General features: G+C 36.0%; 1 protein-coding gene across 9 annotated transcripts in view; it reads right to left on the bottom strand.

The window, feature by feature from the left end:
* Positions 1 to 23,775, bottom strand: part of Gr64e (Gustatory receptor 64e) — a 176,231-nt gene extending 152,456 nt beyond the window's left edge. For 3 of the 9 annotated variants that reach the window (XM_067787299.1, XM_067787313.1, XM_067787305.1), the window contains exon 1: positions 13,125 to 13,966. The gene's annotated coding sequence lies outside the window, so the exon portion shown is untranslated. Of the gene's footprint in view, positions 1 to 13,124; positions 13,981 to 23,649 lie in introns of those variants that run through there. The other 6 variants (XM_067787306.1, XM_067787311.1, XM_067787308.1 and 3 more) reach the window with 4 other exon arrangements.
* Between the last annotated feature and the right edge of the window lie 1,020 nt (positions 23,776 to 24,795).

Here is a 24,795-nt window from a genome sequence, read left to right as displayed (position 1 = left end):
GTCATCGTCACTGGAACATATATCTATCAAAGCAACCATTTCTGAGCTATAGGCATCTGTAAGATCTTTTTATGTTCTTACATACCTCATAGATGATATGACTGGATCAGAAGAGATAGCTAACATGTTGAAAAGGTCTTCGTTTTGTCTAACTCGTGATACATCTGTACCTTTTGTAGTCCTTGTTCTTAGATTCTTGAGCTTCTTCAGACAATTCTCCTAATGTTAAGCACTGGTACTCTATTAAATCTTTTCCATGTGCTAAAATTTAAGTACCGTTGGTGTAAGCTTCTTCTCAGGATACTTTTGATGAAGCAACTCTGTAGTTTTAGATGCATATTCTCCAAATTTGGGTCCATTAACTTGTTCATGGCAGTTTAAAATATTTAAAATTACTCCCAATCTTTTCACAATATCTCTATCAACTCCTGTTATGTGAGCAGTCACTTCATCGTTTTCAAAAAATCTTCTTGAGGAGTTACCATCATTTGTATTTCCGTATCCATACTTTGTACAGTAAACTCTAAGGCCAATCGCTTTATAGAATGCATCCTGAATTACTTTTTTCTCCTGTTTTGTTTCTCCTTACATGTTGTATTGTCGTCGAAAACTTCTCCTTGTTGTGGTAGTGTATAAGCCAGCTTCAAAACAAATTCCATACATCTTATCCTAGCATGCAAAGGAGATATTCCATACTCATAATTTGGTTCGTCAGTTATTGAATTATCAAGATTTTCAAAGTCCTTTTGGCTCTTACAAATTGGATATTTCCATACAACATATTACTATCTGTAATTGTTTCATCGTCTACATTTATTCTTTGTTTATATGCGCTTTGTACTGATGATCCATCACAGCCCCACTTAGTTATCAATGTTAGCTCCTTTGGCAGTGATTTCAACTTTCCCTCAGTAAAACTTTGAAGGAGTCGTGTAGACGTATGATCCATTAAGTTTTGTAGCTCAATTTCAGCTTTCTTGGCTTGAGTAATTTTTTTGTATTCAGGTAAAATATCGGCATTACGTTGTAATAATGACTTACGCAATATAATATATTTTTTCTTCGTTAAGCCGAGATCTATAAACAGCGCCAAAGCTTCTTCGGGAGTGTATTTCCTAGGTAGCGCATTTGGTGGTGTGGGAATGCTGTGTTTGATCCTCATCAGTTGCACTGGACTTGCTACCGCAACTGCTTTTGTTATATGAGACTTCACGTTTTCTTCGTCTTTTTTATATTTAATAGCCAATAATTCTGAAAGATGAGTCGTGGCCACAGCTTTTGTGGTATCAGACAGCTTCCTTTTCCTTTTGTAGGTAGAACACTCTTCTATGGGTTTTGTTGGTCTCCCTCTAGTTGGATTCGTTGACGTGCTAGGCGTTTCTTCGTCCAAAAAAGTTTTGTCAGCTAGCCACTTTTCATGCTTACTTAGAAATTTTAAATTGTTACGATAGACGTCCTTCCATTATCTTTCTATCATAATGTATTGTAAAGAAATTTTTTCTTCCAGGCCTTCCTTTTCTTTAATGCTTGTTTCACTCGCTAATTCTCTCATAATAGCCTCAACGAAGTCCCGTCTTGACTTTGTAGATTTCAACACCGCAAATAGTTTCGAGTTTTCTAGATACATATTAGAATTGGCTTCGAGTGTATCTGACTAAATATTAAACTGTGAACTATATTTAAAAATACTATTCACTTTATTTAAATAAACAGAATACTTAGTTCCTTAATCTCCAAAAGACGAATGATAATGTGCATTGTATGATGGATAGCTTTATATACCTACTCAAATTATTAAAATGAATTTCAGGTATACAATTCGTAACTAAAAAAATGTATGTTGTTAACAAGTTCCAATAACTAAAACGACCTTACGGCCGTACTGAATTATATATACCTGCTCAGGCGCGTATTTATGCCCAAGGTTGTTTAACTTTATTTGATGTAAAAAGTGAAGTTGCAGCTGGACGCAGGTAGACTTTATGAATTTAGGTAACTGAATATTTCACAAATAACTACTGTTAATTTGACGGAGCACATATTTTAACATTTTTTATTTCATCAAAGTTTTAAAAAGGGCCTAAAAATAGGCATTTCGAAAAACAGGTATATCCGCCAACTTTTAACAAAACAAAAAAAAAAAAATTTTTTTGTTTCAATCCTAAATTAAATTATCTTTAATTGCTATACAAGAAAACGACAACCGGCCAACTTATTTACTCACAAAACCATTTTAAATACAACGAAAAAGAAGAAAAATTTCAAATTTTTTCCAATGTTGAAAATTTGTCAACTTTGAGCGGCTATACCTGATAAACATTTTCTGTGGAAAAACAGTTGTATATTCTTGATCCCTGGAAAATTCTCTATTAGAAACATGTATTAGATTTAGCGAACGCTTTCATAATTTTTTTGATTTTCGTCATGCTTTAACGGCAGAGGCGCCACTGTGCGCCGGTTAACCTTCCCTATGAATATAGGTCTCGTGATATAAAGTGAAATGCTTATGTACATAAAGAGCCTCCCCATACAGTAATAGACAAAAAGATCAAGAACAATAGATTTAAATACATGTACCAAATTCGCATCGAGACCTAATAATAATAATAATCATAACTTTCGTTGCCATGGTAACATTGCATAAATAGTTCACAACTAGTTAATAGCTGAGTTTTTGGAGTTAACTTGAAGTGGATTCCTTTTCGTAATCTCTAGGACTAGTATACTGCTGGTATATTTCTGATCAAAACATGAAAATAGAATACTCACTGTGCATTATCATTTTAAAAATAACAATATTTTATATGAAGTTGTGTTTATTGCACATGCTAATTTCAAACTAGTTCCCAACTAATTTTTCTGACGGCGGGAGATATGTGTTTTTCCTGAAATCCTCTGCACACCCTGTATATGTATAATATATTTCACTGCTGATTTTATTTTCAACATTTCAAAACCATTTGTTTCATTCCAATAGATTTCAGTCGATTCAGTTTGACTTTTTATGGAAAATATTTTTTGCTTAATATGCAAATTGTCGGTTAGAAAGGGGTTTAATGTTCTTATTTTGGACAAATGACAAGTTTTTGACAGTGTCGGTTTTTTTAGCAAAGTTTATTATAACCATTTAAATGTGAATGCTTAAATGTAGTAGTTCGTACGTACGTACATTTGTGTACATATTTGTGTAGAGAAACCCAGTGAAATAGTCAACAGTTTTTTTTTTTTTTTCGAATAAAAAATCAAATAAAAATAAGTTTGATAACAAAAAGAATATTTTAAAACCATATTTAAGTTCTTGTGCATATAAGTATGTCTGTTTATCTACACCAACACTTCATCTATAATTTTTTTCAAACGGCCAGCATACAGTTCTATTCTCTGTTCTTAGCACACTATTCCATTTTATTTTCCAAAGTTTAAAAAGAAAAAGCCCTTCTAAGAATTTTGCTACTGAAATTATGCAAACTAATCTCAAAAATGTTTTCAAGAATTTTTTAAAATTTGAGATAATTTTTTTATAGTTTTTAGAAATTTTTCGAGTATGCAGTTTTGCAGCACAATCATAGCTTTTCCACCAAATATGAGTTATAAGTTTGTAAATATTTTTATTCATTTTTTAATATTTTTTTCGAAGGTTGTTTTATATTTTCGTCCATATGAAGAGCACATAGATTTGTTGTTTAAAACGAAAAAAGTCAAAAGAAAAAAAAAACAAGTAAGGAAGGCTAAGTTCGGGTGTAACCTACATTACATACTCAGTTGAGATATGTGGAGACAAAATAAGGGAAAATCACCATGTAGTAAAAAGAACCTAGGGTAACCCTGGAATGTGTTGTTTTTACGATATGGGTATCAAATGAAAGGTGTTAATGAATATCTTAAAAGAGCGTGGGCCTTAGTTCTATAGGTGGACGCCTTTTCGAGATATCGTCATAAAGGTGGACCAGTGGTGACTCTAGAATTTGTTTGTACGATATGGGTATCAAAAGAAAAGTGTTAATGAGTATTTTAAAAGGGAGTGGGCCTTAGTTCTATGGGTGGACGGCTTTTCGAGATATCGCCATAAAGGTGGACCAGGGATGACTCTAGAATGCGTTTATATAATATGGGTATCAAACCAAAGTGTTAATCATTATTTTAAAAGGGAGTGGGCCTTAGTTCTATGGGTGGACGGCTTTTCGAAATATCGATATAAATGTGGACCAGGGGTGTTTCTAGAATTTGTTTGTACGATATGGGTATCAAATGAAAGGTGTTAATGAGTTTTTTAAAAGGGAGTGGGCCTTAGTTCTATAGGTGGACGCCTTTTTGAGATATCGCCATAAAGGTGGACCAGGGGTGACTCCAGAATTTGTTTGTATGATATGGGTATCAAATGAAAGGTGTTAATGAATATCTTAAAAGAGCGTGGGCCTTAGTTCTATAGGTGGACGCCTTTTCGAGATATCGTCATAAAGGTGGACCAGTGGTGACTCTAGAATTTGTTTGTACGATATGGGTATCAAAAGAAAAGTGTTAATGAGTATTTTAAAAGGGAGTGGGCCTTAGTTCTATGGGTGGACGGCTTTTCGAGATATCGCCATAAAGGTGGACCAGGGGTGACTTTAGAATTTGTTTACGATATGGGTATCAAACGAAAGGTGTTATTGAGTTTTTTAAAAGGGAGTGGGCCTTAGTTTTATAGGTGGACGCCTTTTCGAGATATCGCCATAAAGGTGGACCAGGGATGACTCTAGAATGCGTTTATACAATATGGGTATCAAAAGAAAGGTGTTAATGAATTGTTTAAAAGGAAGTGGACCTTAGTTCTATGGGTGGACGCTTTTTCGAGATATCACCACAAAGGTGGACCAGGGGTGACTCTAGAATTTGTTTGTACGATATGGGTTTCAAATGAAAGGTGTTAATGAGTATTTTAAAAGGGAGTGGGCCTTAGTTCTATGGGTGGACGGCTTTTCGAAATATCGATATAAAGGTGGACCAGGGGTGTTTCTAGAATTTGTTTGTACGATATGGGTATCAAATGAAAGGTGTTAATGAGTTTTTTAAAAGGGAGTGGACCTTAGTTCTATAGGTGGACGCCTTTTCGAGATATCGCCATAAAGGTGGACCAGGGGTGACTTTAGAATTTGTTTACGATATGGGTATCAAATGAAAGGTGTTAATGAGTATTTTAAAAGAGAGTGGGCCTTAGTTTTATAGGTGGATGCCTTTTCGAGATATCGCCATAAAGTGGACCAGGGATGACTCTAGAATGCGTTTATATAATATGGGTATCAAACGAAAGATGTTAATCAGTATTTTAAAAGGGAGTGGGCATTAGTTCTATGGGTGGACGGCTTTTCGAAATATCGATATAAATGTGGACCAGGGGTGTTTCTAGAATTTGTTTGTACGATATGGGTATCAAATGAAAGGTGTTAATGAGTTTTTTAAAAGGAAGTGGGCTTTAGTTCTATAGGTGGACGCCTTTTCGAGATATCGCCACAAAGGTGGACCAGGGGTGACTCTAGAATTTGTTTGTACGATATGGGTATCAAAAGAAACGTGTTAATGAGTATTTTAAAAGGGAGTGGGCCTTAGTTATATGGGTGGACGGCTTTTCGAGATATCGCCATAAAGGCGGACCAGGGGTGACTTTAGAATTTGTTTAAAAGGAAGTACGCCTTAGTTCTATGGGTGGACGCGTTTTCGAGATATCGCCACAAAGGTGGACCAGGGGTGACTCTAGAATTTGTTTGTACGATATGGGTATCAAAAGAAAGGTGTTAATGAGTATTTTAAAAGGGAGTGGGCCTTAGTTCTATGGGTGGACGGTTTTTCAAGATATCGCCATAAAGGTGGAGCAGGGGTGACTTTAGAATTTGTTTACGATATGGGTATCAAATGAAAGGTGTTAATGAATATTTTAAAAGGGCGTGGGCCTTAGTTCTATAGGTGGACGCCTTTTCGAGATATCGCCATAAAGGTGGACCAGGGGTGACTCTAGAATTTGCTTGTACGATATGGGTATCAAATGAAAGGTGTTAATGAATATCTTAAAAGAGCGTGGGCCTTTTCGAGATATCGTCATAAAGGTGGACCAGTGGTGACTCTAGAATTTGTTTGTACAATATGGGTATCAAAAGAAAAGTGTTAATGAGTATTTTAAAAGGGAGTGGGCCTTAGTTCTATGGGTGGACGGCTTTTCGAGATATCGCCATAAAGGTGGACCAGGGGTGACTTTAGAATTTGTTTACGATATGGGTATCAAACGAAAGGTGTTATTGAGTTTTTTAAAAGGGAGTGGGCCTTAGTTTTATAGGTGGACGCCTTTTCGAGATATCGCCATAAAGGTGGACCAGGGATGACTCTAGAATGCGTTTATACAATATGGGTATCAAAAGAAAGGTGTTAATGAGTTTTTTAAAAGGAAGTGGGCCTTGGTTCTATGGGTGGACGCTTTTTCGAGATATCACCACAAAGGTGGACCAGGGGTGACTCTAGAATTTGTTTGTACGATATGGGTTTCAAATGAAAGGTGTTAATGAGTATTTTAAAAGGGAGTGGGCCTTAGTTCTATGGGTGGACGGCTTTTCGAAATATCGATATAAAGGTGGACCAGGGGTGTTTCTAGAATTTGTTTGTACGATATGGGTATCAAATGAAAGGTGTTAATGAGTTTTTTAAAAGGGAGTGGACCTTAGTTCTATAGGTGGACGCCTTTTCGAGATATCGCCATAAAGGTGGACCAGGGGTGACTTTAGAATTTGTTTACGATATGGGTATCAAATGAAAGGTGTTAATGAGTATTTTAAAAGAGAGTGGGCCTTAGTTTTATAGGTGGACGCCTTTTCGAGATATCGCCATAAAGTGGACCAGGGATGACTCTAGAATGCGTTTATATAATATGGGTATCAAACGAAAGATGTTAATCAGTATTTTAAAAGGGAGTGGGCATTAGTTCTATGGGTGGACGGCTTTTCGAAATATCGATATAAATGTGGACCAGGGGTGTTTCTAGAATTTGTTTGTACGATATGGGTATCAAATGAAAGGTGTTAATGAGTTTTGTAAAAGGGAGTGGGCTTTAGTTCTATAGGTGGACGCGTTTTCGAGATATCGCCACAAAGGTGGACCAGGGGTGACTCTAGAATTTATTTGTACGATATGGGTATCAAAAGAAAAGTGTTAATAAGTATTTTAAAAGGGAGTGGGCCTTAGTTATATGGGTGGACGGCTTTTCGAGATATCGCCATAAAGGTGGACCAGGGGTGACTTTAGAATTCGTTTACGATATGGGTATCAAATGAAAGGTGTTAATGAGTATTTTAAAAGAGAGTGGGCCTTAGTTTTATAGGTGGACGCCTTTTCGAGATATCGCCATAAAGGTGGACCAGGGATGACTCTAGAATGCGTTTATATAATATGGGTATCAAACCAAAGTGTTAATCATTATTTTAAAAGGGAGTGGGCCTTAGTTCTATGGGTGGACGGCTTTTCGAAATATCGATATAAATGTGGACCAGGGGTGTTTCTAGAATTTGTTTGTACGATATGGGTATCAAATGAAAGGTGTTAATGAGTTTTTTAAAAGGGAGTGGGCCTTAGTTCTATAGGTGGACGCCTTTTTGAGATATCGCCATAAAGGTGGACCAGGGGTGACTTTAGAATTTGTTTACGATATGGGTATCAAATGAAAGGTGTTAATGAGTATTTTAAAAGGAAGTACGCCTTAGTTCTATGGGTGGACGCCTTTTTGAGATATCGCCATAAAGGTGGACCAGGGGTGACTTTAGAATTTGTTTACGATATGGGTATCAAATGAAAGGTGTTAATGAATATTTTAAAATGGAGTGGGCCTTAGTTTTATAGGTGGACGCCTTTTCGAGATATCGCCATAAAGGTGGACCAGGGATGACTCTAGAATGCGTTTATACAATATGGGTATCAAACGAAAGGTGTTAATGAGTATTTTAAAAGGGAGTGGGCCTTAGTTCTATGGGTGGACGGCTTTTCGAAATATCGATATAAAGGTGGACCAGGGGTGTTTCTAGAATTTGTTTGTACGATATGGGTATCAAATGAAAGGTGTTAATGAGTTTTTTAAAAGGGAGTGGGCCTTAGTTCTATAGGTGGACGCCTTTTCGAGATATCGCCATAAAGGTGGACCAGGGGTGACTCTAGAATTTGTTTGTACGATATGGGTATCAAAAGAAAAGTGTTAATGAGTTTTTTAAAAGGGAGTGGGCCTTAGTTCTATAGGTGGACGCCTTTTTGAGATATCGCCATAAAGGTGGACCAGGGGTGACTCTAGAATTTGTTTGTACGATATGGGTATCAAAAGAAAAGTGTTAATGAGTTTTTTAAAAGGGAGTGGGCCTTAGTTCTATAGGTGGACGCCTTTTTGAGATATCGCCATAAAGGTGGACCAGGGGTGACTTTGGAATTTGTTTACGATATGGGTAAAGGTGGACCAGGCGTGACTCTATAATGTGTTTGTACAATATGGGTGTCAAATTAAAGGTATTAATAAGAATTTTAAAAAGGAATTGTGGTAGTTGTATATGTGAAGGCGTTTTCGAGATTTCGGCCAAAATGTGGACCAGGGTGACCCAGAATATCATCTGTCGAGTACCGCTAATTTATTTATATATGTAATACCACGAACAGTATTCCTTCCAAGATTCCAAGGGCTTTTGATTTCGCCCTGCAGAACTTTTTCATTTTCTTCTACTTAATTTCGTAGGTGTCACACCCATTTTACAAAGTTTTTTCTAAAGTTATATTTTACGTCAATAAACCAATGCAATTATCATGTTTCATCCCTTTTTTCGTATTTGGTATAGAATTATGGCATTTTTTTCATTTTTCGTAATTTTCGAAATCGAAAAAGTGGGCGTGGTCATAGTCGGATTTCGGCCATTTTTTACGAATACAAAGTGTGTTCAGATAATTATGTGAACGGAGTTTAGTAAAGATATATCGATTTTTGCTCAAGTTATCGTGTTAACGGCCGAGCGGAAGGACAGACGATCTACTGTGTATAAAAACTGGGCGTGGCTTGAACCGGTTTCGCCCATTTCCACAGAAAACAGTTATCGTCCTAGAATCTAAGCGCCTACCAAATTTCACAAGGATTGGTAAATATTTGTTCGACTTTTCGTATTACACACTTAAACAATCATTAACCCACGGATGGTTATAAAGATTTTATTCAACTTTGCCTTATTTGTGTAGGACGTCTTCCGGTGGGAAAAATTACTTTTAGGGTACCTGAAGCTTTTCACCACGCCAGATGGAAGGCAAAAGTCATATATTGCCTTAAAATATATCTTTTCAGGGAAGAGTTTTTAACTGATTTTGAGAGAAAGAGCATTAAAGATGTATGTTTGTTTATAGTCAATATTTATGTAAAAGCATGGTTTACTGCCCACGAACCCACACAAGCCACCAACGAAGACCTACAATTAACTAAATCGTTAGTTCAGTACAGAACAGTTGACAAACAAATTACGGACAAAGCATTGTCTAAAATAATTAATTAAATAATAAATTCGGAGCAAGTTGTTTTTTTTATTTTGCGATGACGAAAAAACGAGCGATGGAAAAAAACGTCAAAACAAGAATGGTCAGAAAATTAATGTCCGAAGTGGAAAACGACGAAACTAATTCTGACGACAGAGATATAAAAGCAGTAGTTAATTTGCAGGAAGTTGACAGTTTGTTAGATAAAGAAATTGATTACTTTGTTTCTTCTCGCACCCTACACTTTTTTAACAGATTTGAAATTGATACAGATTTTTTAAATTTTGATCCCGATTTGTGATGTGCAAATCAGCATTATTTAAAATCTTATAGGATAGTGAAAAGTCAAAGAGTAGTTAGTGACACAGCTGAGAGAGCAGTAAAATTAATCCAAGATTTCAACTCATCATTGAAAAAAGACGAAGAACAACGACAGTTTCTATTACAAGTTGTATCTGAGTGTAGTCATCTTTTCCGGATTCTTCCAAAGCTACCTTATCTAAACCATTACTTTAGTTCGCAGTATAATGTTATAATATATGTATGCATAAGTAAATCAGAAATGTAAAAAAAAAAAAAACATTTTAACTTTGTAACAATATATGTTTGAGGTAATAAATATATGTTAAAAATAAATGTATTATATTATTGTAATGTCCATAGACGTTTGCATGGAAATTCAAAATTAGGGATATCCACTCTGACCTGGTCTGATAAATGCTAAATACTGCTAAAAATAACCGTATTATAAAAATATTATTAGATCAAAATCAATAAAAATAAAATTACCTATCGAATGGTATACGAGTCAAGTTCCTGGCATAAATATTTCACTTTTACTGACGAAACACTAAAATATTTCTGAAAAATCGCTGTTTTTCCTAACTTGGACCTCAATGAGGCACGTGTTAACATTATCGGATTGGCCTGAAACTTTGCAATAATCATTTTCTAATTTATTGGCATATTTTATGGGGTGCCCCAGTGGAAAACCTAAAATTGATTTCTTGTGGCCACCCTAGTGCCGCACAGATCGAAATAACTAGATAAGAATTTGGAAATTTAGAATTTTTAGATCGATAAAATGAAAATGATGAAACTTCACAGATAGGTTAATACTGTTTTCACACAGACGGCTTATTGAATAATAAAGGCAGTTTTCTACATTAAGACGCTTATTGAGCTCAATCTTCCCTACAAAATTCGAATCTATTATTATTTCATTAATAGCTAATCGAATGCCTAATGAAGTCAAAAGCACAATGCAACTCTGTTGGCAGCGTTCCGCTTCCGTTTCCGCTTCTTAGTTTTCAAAGCAAATTTCATTGTCTGCATGGCGGAACGATACAAGGTGGCCGCATCGAACAACTGATTATAACCTTTTTTATTTGATTTGATACATCAACTACCGGCGCAGTACGATTTTGACATTTGTCCATCGAATTTACAAGTACATGGAATTTTTTCTGTTTGTAGGTATGTCACCATGCTCCCACCTTGTATCATTCCGCCATGATTGTCTGTCTCATCCTTCATACTAATCGAGCATTTACTTCTGTGTGAAAGCAAAAAATTTACGATTTCATTAGCAGGTGAAATGAGATCATTTAGTTTCTGTGTGAAAACAGTATAAGACTCCGTGACAAAGGAACGAAATGAGAAAAATATTCCGGTAGGTGGCGCACGGATAGAAATAATTAGATAAGAATTTGGAAATTTGGAATTTTGAGATTGATTTTTAAGTAATTTCTCATTGAGCTACAAACGTGAAACTTCACAAATAGATTAAGACTCCGTGACAAAGGAACAAAATGAAAAAAAAAATTCCGTTGGGTGGCCCACGGATCGAAATAATTGGATAAGAGTTTGGAAATTGGGAAATTTGAGATTGTTTTCTAAGTAACTTCTAAGACACCGAGACAAGGAACAAAAGGAAAGAATTCCGTTAGGTGGGGCACGGATCGAAATAATTAGATGATAATTTGGAAAATTTAAACCGGCTCTTAAGTTACTTCTCGATAAGCTAGAAATTTGAAATTTCAAACTTAATTCAGCGGCCGATGACAATATAAAACATAATACAAAAAGTTTCTATAGGTGGCGCACGGATTGGGATATTAAGAAAAATCGTACGGAACGTCTTTATATAAGGATAACTTCTTCACTCATTTTTATCCATTTATATACAAGAAATGTTTAAAAATTTTTTATTTCCTTTTTATTATTATTTGTTTTATTCGTATTTTGTTTAAGCTTTATTTTCAAACATGTTTGGGAAGTCAGTTATTTGGTTTTCTTTGTCTACATAGTTTAAAAAATGTTTTAACTACTGTCACAATTTAGTTCTTTGCTTAAAGCTCAACTGTTTATTTTGAGAAAAATTTTATAATCATTGTTTTATGCTCACACATATACAATTCATAAACATATACATATATGCACACTTGTTTGATAAGGTCACCAACTTTGTTGTCATCACAGTTGCTACCACTTTTTCTGCTTCTATGACTGCCTCATTCAATGCAAACAACTTTTTGAAATATTTTTTTTTGGTATTATCAATAATTTTATTATATATATTAAGCCTTTAATAGAAGTTAAGCTTCTGGGCTAGATAATGGAAACATGACAGGGCATATGAAGGTTATAAAAATATTCATTGAAAATCCCATATTGCAACCACTCTCAGAATCTTATGTGACTTTAAGTTGTGCGTTGTGCATACATATTTTTGGAAAACAGATATATTCACCCAGAATCAGAGGTGTGGTTCACGGATGGATAGAAGTTTGATAACGGAAAACAGGAGCCAGTATCTATGGACTAAACTTCAAGAAATCGTACTAATTTTTGTATGGGTTAGACGGCATTAGGAACATGCAGGGTTTTATAGCAACGTTCTATGGTGCAGAGCCCTTTTGTGGACACACAGCACTGGGAAATAAATCAGTACGCACAACACTGGATTGAATGTCCAGGGCAAAGATAGGCCAAATTTTGTATGTTCTCAGAAAGGATAGTATCAGCCAAACTCATTAACCTAAGCGGAAAGGACCTTAGAAGTCTCACTGGTTAATAAGGAGCACTGTAGTCTACGATATCACCAAGTAAATTGAATATATCCAATATATAAATCTATCGCTTTCTTGAGCTGGCGGATCAAACGCAAATTCTCCCATCTAAGTGATGTGACTCTAGTCCTCTTGGATATTGAGCAAACAGACTGAATAGGCACATAAATACATTAAAGGCCTCTACATACAGTAATAGGCTGAAATGTCAAGCACAATAGATCTAAGTAAAGGTCACTGTGCATCTATATTCTATACTTGATTGCTTTTTTAAGCTACATATTTTACTTCATAAGCTAATCGGTTTGAAAATGCCAATCTGAAAGTATTTTTGAGAAGACCTTTTCAAAAACTCTTTTCTAAATCCGAGTTCTCAGAAATTGTTTCGTGGACATTCTAGAACTTGTTTCATATTTCCCAGAACAGTGAATGTTTTCAAGTCACTCAATTTCTACATTCATACCCAAGTATGTGGATTATGGTATAACATCGTGGTGGTTTCCGCTTAGATTAGTAGAGTGCAACAAAATTTTGGTATCCTACCTGTTGCGGAAAGCGATAAATTGTAGTAAACTTTCCCAGTCAGCTTTCGTGAAGTTGATATAGGTTCAACATTCTGAGATTAATTTCCATGTGCTGTGACGGTACGGATACCGCTGTATTGTTGTTGTTGTATTAATGATAAAAACACTCCCCGAAAGTTTTGGGGGAGTATTAGTGATGTTGATGGTCCTTTGCCCGATATAGTTCCAGTACGTTCCGGTAACAAAGCACCATAAAGGTACCACACCGACCATCTCGGGAACAGATACCTCTGGTCGCCACAATATGCTGCGCTGAGGGTTCCGTAATAATTTCTGCAACAACTGTAAATACCCTTACCTTTTCATATCTTTTTTGAATATGTCTGTTCATTAGCTATTAGCTAATAACAAAAACTGATTTTTTCTTTCAACAATGATATTGTTCGAGTAGATTATAAAAATTATTTTAAATGTCTTTGTTTCTGTGATAAATATCTAATTCTAAATGATTAGACGATGACGCTAACTTTTTAATCTTGCGCCAGTCATTTTATTATTACACTATACAGCAATAATTTCACAGCAGGCTAGGACTCATCGGTCAAATAAGATCTTACATAGACTGAATGTGCTCAAAGTGTTACGAGAACTTGTTTAGCGACCAACCGGAAAATCTTTAGTAAGGTACCAGGACTTGTGTTATAGATTAATTCCATCCTTTGGGCAAATACTAGAAGTTTGCTAGTACCTGGCTTAATTAATGCTTCGAAAGCTGGAAATTATGCAGCTCCTAGAGCTGGAGCTTTGACTTCGCAGGCGCTGGATACCGTTTCGTCCAGCAGCTCGCACTTACTACATCTACTTTTACTAACGAGACCTTACTTATAACCATATACGGCAGGGTGAGGTTAGTATATCTATTGTTAGCAATCTTTTCTCTCTTTAGATATATGAGACACTTTATAACTCTAGAAACTTTATAAGTCCAATATTTGCACAACATCTTAAAAACTTTGCAGTCCCGTTCTTCAAACAAGAAAATTCCAGCTAAGTCGCATTTATTATTCGTTAATTAAAGAGAGTGACCACATTTTTCTTTTCGCAAGTAAGAAGCGACTAATACGCAACAAAATACCAGCTAAACCACATTTCGATCTGTGTTAAATGAGGCAGTTTTTTCGAGGGTGACCGCTAACTTCGAGGAACTGAGTACCCCAAAAAAGGCACTTAGATAAGCGCTTACAATTTTTTCTCAGCGGATTTAATTAGCGAATAATTTTTAACAACAGACCTTTTATTTTTTGGAATGAGCAAAGTACCCAAAAAAACCACTTAGAGAAGCGCTTACAAGTTTTTCTCGGCGCATTAATTTTTAACAACCGATCTTTTAGGTTTTTGATCCACCAAAAGTGCTTCGCTTACTTCACGTTCATGCTTTGTGGGGATGATCCCAAAGGATTTTCCACTTATTAAAAAACGTGATTCCTACATTGGTCAGCTGAGTGGAGTCAGTGGCACAAAGAGAAAAAAGAAACTCACTTACGTCGCTCCACTCCGTATCTTGCAAGTCGCCACTGTCCGTATCTTGCAAGATGCAAAAAAAGGAATATTAGCTAATGCAGCCACATATTGTACTGTTATATAGAGCGCAAACTCCTGATCTTATCTTTATCCTAGAAAAAAAAACATTTCAGACTCTCATATAAACTCACACAGCTCTGACAGATTTTGCCCTTATTAAAGTGTGTTGAAAAGGTCTAGAGGATTACTTGTTCAGGCACCAAAAATTTACGAGAACTATCCAAAACCAACCGCTAAAAACTGAGAATAATGCAATCAGCTGAACTCTTAAATGGTCAAAACACAAACTCTGATTTGATCAAATTTTGCACCTGCTCAAGTACTAAGCTTACCCTTTCGTGCAAATGCAGGCGGAAAGAGACAATTGTTGAGGCGTAATTTTAAATAGTTTGGCTACTCATGCATTATATTAGTTGAAGGGGTTAGTAAAAGTAGCCGCTTACATATTACCAAGATATCATCATATTTTCGCAATATTTAAATTGAACTAAAATGATAGTTAATGTAAAGTAAGCAAAAGTCAAACGAATTGTATTGCATGCAGATGGTGTCCTTGGATTTCGCATTTCTTGCATTCAACCTTACTGGAAACTAATATGATACACTGGAAAATTATTAATATTTATTGTATTTTATACTAAGTCATTTTGACGACCAAATCTTATTGAAAAAAAAGGTTTCCTAAGTCCTACTACGCGTTTCGATACATTGTTTACCTTCTTTAAGGATATTTGTTATTTATTTAGTAAGCAGATAAAAGGGAACCTTGTTATTTGCTTATGACTCTACAGGCCAAATAAAAAACATCAAAGTAATTAAGATATCTTATTAAAAAATTAACAATTCATATTTTCTATTTAAATAGACATGGTAAGTTTGTTCCATGTCATTATTGTTTTACGTGTTTGACCAATTTTCTTACGAAAATGTAAAATAGCGAAGAAGAAGAAAAAAATCAACAGCATTGCCAAAGCAGAATAGCGCAATTTAATAAGGGGTGAACAGACTTTGAACTTCGAAAGAGATTTTTAGGCCAGAATAGAGCCGAAAGGTTGGCGCAAGGGTGCCAAAATGGCGAAATATAATATACACGTGAATACCGATGGCTCCAAATTAACAGAGGGGTTCGGGTCTGCTCTCAGGGAAAACCTTGCCTTACGGATGCCGTTCGGAGTCGACATAAAAAAAGTAGGTCCCCTCCGCCAACTTGTAGGAAAAACTAAAGAAGCCCGACACAAATTGGAAGAATATATCTTTTCGGAGGTTATGGCGCCTTACATTTTATCTAGTCTGCTGTTTACAAGTCGATCCAGAAAAAGTAGATCCCGAGGCTGCCGGATCACTGTAATGACTTTCAGGTGGAAATTGTGGCCGCGAAGAAAGCAGAATGCTAAGTGGCAGTCGCAGCAAAATACGTATATTGATAGTCAGGAGGCGTTTTAAGGCAATAATAGCGCACAGTACTTCATCAATAAGTGTCCTGGAATGCAAAGAACTATTAGAGAAACTTTGTTCAGTGCGATCATACATTTATACGCGCTTTCTAGTCATAAAGGGATATAATGTAACGAAAACTCAGATGTTAATACATCAAAGGAGGATAGAGCACTCGATGAATCGACAGTAGACTTCCAATCTGTTTGGGAGATAAAAAGGAGATGGGAGTAGCATATGATCCATCTAGCAGGAAAGGCATGGATCGAAACATCCATCGTTAAGGGCCTCACAAAATGTTAGGTTTCAGATCCGATTGAAACAGCTAGTCCAACCAACACTATAGAAATCGACGTAAGTGGTCCATGGGGTTGGGCCAACAACGTTGCTCATATATCTGAAGAATACTTAAGGCACACGATGAACATGTAAACTCGACACTGCTTACGTCTTCACAAGCTTAAAAGCTTAACATAACACAAATCAATACGCATAAAGCTTCAGAAAGTAAGCGCCCATATACTGTTTTTTTAAAACCTACTAGACACTGTGGATCGAAACTCTCAGAGTTTTTATTTTGTTTTGAAGGTTGGTCCACTTGACATCGCGTGTCTTAGAAGAAGGCAGACAAATAAAGATTTTAGGCTTTTTTTCATTAGTGTTCGGATGTCAAATAACTCAGGTATTTGTTTCTTAACACATCAGGCTCAGAAGTCTAATAATTAATCAAAGCACAGACTGTACAGATGCAGAGAAAGTGCTCAGCTTTCTCATCCTCCTCACCCTAAAAAGAGGAGGTTGTGTTATAATATATGCGGATCGCTGTCATGTGGTATGCCATGTATAGTGATCTCCGAGATTGATAGCATACTCTCGACCTTACGATTTACTATGAAAGTTTCGAACTGTGGCGTCTATGGTCGAAGAATGAAGTGCAATAAAAAGTCTCAGCGGCAGAAAGGTATGTGCAGAGCCACCGTATACTGTTCAGCAGTCATATTTCTGGGTATTCCTGTGTGATCAAAAATATATTAATATCACTGTGTTTGGCCCAGTATTTCTAAAGCTCAACTTGCATTGACGAGCCAAATTTTTAAGTAGTAAGAGTGCTATCCATCTCTTTCAATAGAGAACGGATAATAGCGGAGCGGACGAATAAACTCCTTGATTTTCATCCTCCTACGAATATATCTCGCCTAAAATATACACCAAGAGAAAAGTAAAGGTCGTTCTCGCTGTCACTACAGACTGTAAGCTCAGTGTTTGTGATAAGCCAATGTTGTGCATCAGGAAAGCCGGCCGGGTATAGCTCAGGAACTATTTCCTCCACCCTTCTTCGTTTATAAGCGAAATCATTGCTTTCCCATAAGGTGACAGATTTTTTTGTCTTATGGTTTCACAGCTAAGAAAATTGAGTCTTTCCGATTATATGGAGATATTTACGAAATTCACCACGACCTGGACCGATCTCTTCATATGCTAACTCAGCCATATCTACAGGTCCGGAATAAATAACATTTATTGCTTTTCTCCATCACTCTTCCTTCATATGCTGACATCAAATTCGAATCGGTTGAGTCCTAGTATGCATGAAGGATTTTCTCTACCTACCTCCATTATGTTATGTCCATCGTTTTTTTTTTTCTGCCACTGAGGAGTTGTATCGGTATAGTTGTATTCACTATATGCACTAAACACCTACAGTATCGAGATGAGAGCTATATTTATTATTTGTCATCACGTAGGGGGTGGGAAGGTTTCATGTGGTTATACCACATCGCTCCCGATATGGTCCAGCTAGTTCTTTGATGATGCTTGTTACCGGAACGTACCGGCAAATGACCATCAACACCGACAACACTCCCCAAGGCTTTCGGGGAGTGTCCTTATCGATACAACAATAGGTAGGATAACGAAGCCTACTTAAAAACAAATTCGCATGAGCCGAAGCAACAGCGACAGTGTCTACGATTGCAAGTTTTGAAAGAATCTAAAGTGATTGGACGAGCAAGGGCTCGATAGAGATCAATCTATAGGTGCTGTAGTCAAAGTTTGTTTTATGTATTTTTCTTGCGAATCAGTGATACATACCGATAATACTAAATCGAGGAATCGTTTATTTCATCATAATAAGTATAATTACAAAATCGTGTTTGCCCTGATCCAGCAGAGGAGGTGCACTTCTTGCTAATCTATCTCCCACGTATAGTTCATGCTTGATGAGCTGAAATGAATTTGTCTCGCAAAGTTTTTTGCTGTGTAGGTATGTACAGTAAAATAAATAATTTCAACGTTTTACAGCAAAATCAACAGCAAGCAGAGTAATTGCAGTGACAAAATCAGCTGAGGGAACACCGCAAAAGGCGAGTGACAAAGGTGAAAGGAATGAAACGGAGATTGCGGAGGTAGTTTGTGACAATGTTAAGACATCGGCTACAATTGAAATAAAATATTTGACGAGGACGATGAGGAAATTCGAAGGTGCTCATGCATCATTGTTAACTAATTAAACTATCGTTATAAAGCCATATGTCAGTGTGTAAACACTTTCTTCATAAACAAAAAAAAACCTAACAGTAAACAAAATATATTTCCTATTGACGTACGTGGATGGAGTCTTTGTTGTTAATCCAAAGTTTTAATTAAAATTCGCTACGTTTAGTCTGAATAGTCAAAAGGCCTTAGTCAAAAGCCCTTAATTAGTCAAAAACACTTGAAACGCCATAAGTCATAAATATAATCAAACTAGCCTAAAAAGTTTCAATTTTCAGATCCGACGGCATTTAGTGACTTTACGCAGCAAACAACTCTTATTTTTAACTAATTAAACTATTGTTATAAAGCCATATGTCAGTGTGTAAACACTTTCTTCATAAACAAAAAAAAAACAAGTAAGGAAGGTTAAGTTCGGGTGTAACCGAACATTACATACTCAGTTGAGAGCTATGGTGACAATATCAGGGAAAATAACCATGTAGGAAAATGAACCTAGGGTAACCCTGGAATGTGTTTGTATGACATGTGTATCAAATGAAAGGCATTAAAGAGTATTTTATGAGGGAGTGCACCATAGTTCTATAGGTGGACGCCATTTAGGGATATCGCCATAAAGGTGGATCAGGGTTTACTCTAAAATTTGTTTGTGCGATATGGGTATCAAATAAAAGGGTTTAATGATGATTTTAAAAGGGAGTGGTGGTAATTGTATAGGTTGTCGCCTTTTCGAGATATCGCCATAAAGGTGGACCAGGGGTGACTCTGGAATATGTTTGTACGATATGGGTATCAAATGAAAGGTGTTAATAGTATTTTAAAAGGGCATGGGGCTTAGTTCTATAGGTGAACAACTTTTCGAGATATCGCCATAAAGGTGGACCAGGGTCTCTTTAGAATGTGTTTGTACGATATGGGTATCAAATTAAACTGAGTTTAGTAAAGGTATATCGCTTTTTGCTCAAGTTATCGTGTTAACGACCGAGCGGAAGGACAGACGGTCTACTGTGTATAAAACCGATTTTACTTGTTTTCTATTCTATACGGATATACATACATATATCGAAACTAGATTACTAGTTAACCAATAGCAAAAAAAACAATTAGTTACCAATATGATTGCAATACTTAATGATTAAGAATAGAAGAAAAGCAACCGTCTAGCTCAGCCGCAAAACACGCTCATGCATGCACATACCAGAAGACAAATACAGGCTTAAGTGCAGATATAATACTTATACACAGTGCAATAACTATGCCATTTGATATCCGTCAAAGATGCAGACCTATGCTCAAGGTGTGAATAGGTGTTTTGAATAGGGTTCTGTGATTTCAAAGATTTGAGAAATAAGAAAAAATGTGATATTATTTTTTTTTTTTTTTTTTTTTTAATTTGATGACGGGAAATCGTTCCAATATACATCATATAAATTGGGTACTTATTTCTAAGGTAGGAGCCAATTGCCTTTTTGATATTTTGACTAAATGATAGTTTTAAAATAATTCCGAAAACAGTTCCAATATAATCCGGCGATAGTTCAAAAATATCCAAAAGCAATACCTCCTATATGATTCTCAAACAATTTTCCGTTTCGAAACGGTCCAAGGTAATCCCGAAAAAGTCTCAATAACGATCCCGACATAATATAAAGACAATTCCGAAATTGTTACGCAATATCTTCCGTGATATTTATACGAAAATATATAAGATAATATATCGACAAGATTACGATCACAGTGGCTAAACTTATTCCGAAACCATCCATATAATCCCGAAATGTCCCAGACAGTCCTGAAAAAGTCACTTCTCAAAACACAGCCCCCATCGTGAACTATACAGGAATAGAATCCGAGCACAGTCCCGAAACGCCCCTAAAATAGTCCCAATCTATCCTGGAATAGTCCCGATGTGATGTGCGTTTCCGAAAGAACATGAATAGTTTTTGAAAGAAGTATCACCCAGGAAGTTTTCCTATGAAAACCCGTATGTGATAGTAGTAAAGCGGGGTATTTCTAATGAGTTGAAAGAGAAAGATGCCGGAAAGCTGCATCTCTCTTCGTGCTCCCAAATGGCATCAGTTAATGCGAAGCAGAAAAGATTTGTCACACAAACTGCGAAATGGCTAAAGACCAAAATCATGTATGTAAAACTAAAACTAAAAAATTCAAAAGGACTTATTCATCTAAACCAAATTGAACTTATATTAAATTGAAATTAAATTTTTATGGGGTACAGCCGAGTTTTCCTAAAAGTATTTACTGATAGGTAAATATATAGAACACAGATACCACATTTAACAAATTGTCTTTAATCAAATTCTGGTGTTGAATTTAAATATGATTTAACCAAGAGGAACGGCAACTCCCATTTTTACCAGACTACATTAACGTGTGCTGTGACCACTGACTGTAAAGACTAAGGCAAACCGTGTTTTCTTTACATGCATATGCAACTGCATTGGCGGTTAGAAAAAAATGCTTATCATCATTTATGGCGCTTTCTTTTCTGGAAAAAATATTACCCCCATGTTGAACTCTTGAACGTGGTAACCTGGCGCTATGCAAAATAACTCTATTGGTACGTAATGTGACCTTTGTCTTATTAAGTGGAAAATATTTTGTGAAAAGCACAAACAAGTTCACGAGAGAGTGAAGAACCAACAGGGCGACATTATTATCAGAACAGAAAAAGCCAATAGATAATGTTAGAGAGACCAACCTAGCGGCAAATACTGAAGACTCGCCATGCGAGTCAGATGTAAAGATCTGGAGCTAGCTCCAGGTGTGGAATGTCCCGTTATCTCTGTATCACAAATCGGAAAAGGAAATCGACAGTCTTACCGTCAGAGGAAATGTGGATGGCAAGGAGCGTGTACTGACTGTAGATACGGGCGCATCTCATTCCTTAATCCGATCTGATTTGGTCAACAGAAGAGTAAGGCCATTACCTGGAGCAAGGTTGCGTACGGTCACTGGCAAGTATAACCAAGTCCAAAGAGAAGTTATGTGTGAAGTCTTAATTGGAAAGGTCACGGTTCTACAAAATTCGTTGTGGCGGAGATTGTCGATGAAGTCATATTGAGAGTGGCCTTCTTGGTTGACCATGGCATCAAGATCGACATGCAAAGAAAAATTATGCAATATAAGAAAAAGGATGTACCCCTTAATTACAGTTTGGAGAAAGGGTTCAGCAAGCCAGGGCACCCTACTCTTGTGTACCGTCAAGATGATACTGACAATACAAAGTAAATCCATCAAGATCAAGCTCTGCGAAGTAGTTCATTGGCCAAGTAACAAAGTGTGATGGAACGGTCCAGGATAACGAGTAGTAGGATGAAACACAGGTACGACAAGGACAGTAATTCGGAAGGTTTCCTGGAGGAAGATTTGGTACTGCTATACATCCCACACCGGCGGAAAGGTGTTCCATTCATATTTTGGTGCAGTTGATCATTTGGAACCCACGAAATAGAAGGGAGGTTCATTTGGAGAGGCTAGCAGCGGTTAGATCGCGAGATTGGTCTGATCGGGGCGATCAGACTTAGGTGGAGGGCAGTGTGACGAATACCAGCATCACTAGGTGATACTCACATCACTAAGGTTATTAAATAAAGGCACAACAACAATAAACAGGCTGTCAATCTTGTGTACGTAAACAAATCAATCATCATTTACTCACATACACACAAGGCAACAGAGAGATACGCACAAACACATGTAATCATCAGGCGAAGTAGTACTCACATATACATGTATATGGCTGGTAACCAAGCATGAAGCTCGAGAAATTACTGGACCTTAGGAGAAATGGGTGAGCGAGGAAACCGAGAGTATAAAAGCAGCGCAAGCTGGGAAATGACTAATCAGTTTTGATTTAAGCACGCTATTAGTTGTGAAGTATAAATATTATTGTGAAGTAACTTAAAGTTATGTAATAAAGACCATTTTGCATTACTGAATATTGTAGTTATGATTATGTCAGCCCACTTAACTTAGAGCAACTCTGGTTTTGTGGCGGTATAAAATAGACAAATTTTCAGTTGGGAACAGATAAAACTAATTAGTGTACCTTTTGTACTTTTCTGTGTTTATGCATTAAAAATACAAACATTATATCACATGGCCTTTCTCAATTCAATAGCACAATTAAACTGTGCAAATATGTAAACAAATCGCATGGAAATTTTCTTTTGAGAACAGCCAAATATTTGTTTTCTGCCCATTTCCTGAAATCTAGAAGTTTCTACTTATTTTTTATTCACATAATCCACTAATGTACATATAAATAATGCCAAAAAAGCCGTCTAGATATTTTACTCCATTAGGCACTCAATAAAGAAATAATGAATTAACTAAGAATTTGTATTTTGTATGTAACATTGGGTTTATTAACGACTTTAATGTATAAAACTTGGCTAATTATTTCATTAAGCTTCTGTGTGAAATCGCTATAGAAATCACAAAATTTAACGAATATGGGAAGGATGAAGAGACGTTTAAGTCCACAATCAAGTAACGTCTCATTAACACTTAACACCGGATCTTGATTATGTCAACCCACTTAACTTAGAGCAATGTTGCTGTTCGAAACTTTGTGCGCTGCTCCCAACTCTGAACAAATTTACAGTTGGAAACAGATAAAGCTAATTAGTGTAGCTTCTGTACTTTTCTCTGTTTATTCGTTAAAAGTACAAACATTATATCACATGGCCTTACGCAATTCAACAGCACAATTAAACTGTGCAAATATGTACCCAAATTGCATGGAAATTTTCTTTTGAAAACAACCAAATATTTTTTGTGCCTTATTCTTGAAATCTAGAGGTTTCTACTTATTTTTTATTCACATAATCCCCTAATGTACATATAAATAATGCCAAAAAAAAACCGTTTAGATATTTTACTCCATTAGGCACTCAATAAAGGAATAATGAGTTAACTAAGAATTTGTATTTTGTATGTAACATTGGGTTTATTAACGGCTTTGTTGATGCAGTTTACCTGATGCGGTGGACTGTATGCAGGAAGCGGCTTACCAGTGTTATCCAATCAAATAAATGAATGCGGGACTCAAATGATGTTCATTTATTTGTATTAAGTAATAGTATTTTATTTGGATTTATAAAATGGTTTAGAGCACTGAATTTATGCTGGCAGTAAGTTGCACGGATAAGTAAGCAAGAAGTAATAATGACAACGAAAAAAGATATAAAGCAAATGTCAAAAATATGATTGCTATGCTTGCGCATTAACCCTTTATGAACTAAAATATAACACTATATGTACATATTGCAATTATGAACTCAACATCGCCACTCTTGAACTATCGACGAAAATATGATACGTTCAAAATTAATCCTAGCTTAGTTTACAAAGAATAGAGAAGGTCGCCAAAAAATTCATAATTTATATAGACGGAAGGCACGCCGCAGGCATAAACAACCAAACATGGGATATGCTACAATAAAAAACAACAACAAAAACGCCAAAGAAACAATCAACAAACTGCAGTTTACATCTAAAAAATTGGTAAAAGTAAAATCAAGTATTAAGTTCCTATTAAAATGTAGGAAATCAAAAATTATTCCGAATTTTATAAAAAACTCCACTAGATGTAAGAATTTATTTGTATCTGACTTGGACAAGCACTCGGACATAGATAAAATGTTACACAGACATACACACTTTTTCCTTACAAAAGTCTTAAGCTTACTTATAAAACAAAAACACTACATATTGCAACGATTAAATCAACAAAGAGAACAATTAACCAACAAATTAAAAATACAATTGAGTGAAAAAGATTTCAAAGAATTACTGGATAGCGAGAGTAATGTCGCTAATAAAACCACAACAACTTTAAAGAAACGTCAAGAGCTGAAATATGAGAAAATTAGAGCGAAACGAAATGAAGTATTCACCAACAACACCAAGCATAAAGAGTGGTTTGTAAACAAAACCAAATTGGAATTCCCGCCAGATATTCAAGCATTGCTAGCAAAGGGGCCGAAGTTCGGACTACCTGTAGATAACAAGAATTTCCCTCTCTTTAAATATATAGCAGACGGCGAAGATTTGGTACAAAGCATAAAAAGCAAAAATCAACAGGAGGAAGCTCGCACAAAACTCTCTTTGTTAATATCAAATCATGCAACAACAAACAAACATTGTACAATAGACAA

The sequence above is a fragment of the Eurosta solidaginis genome, chromosome 5, assembly GCF_040869045.1.
Source record: "Eurosta solidaginis isolate ZX-2024a chromosome 5, ASM4086904v1, whole genome shotgun sequence".
In the NCBI taxonomy this organism is placed as follows: Eukaryota; Metazoa; Arthropoda; class Insecta; order Diptera; family Tephritidae; genus Eurosta; species Eurosta solidaginis.
This window is presented reverse-complemented; position numbering and strand designations above follow the sequence as displayed.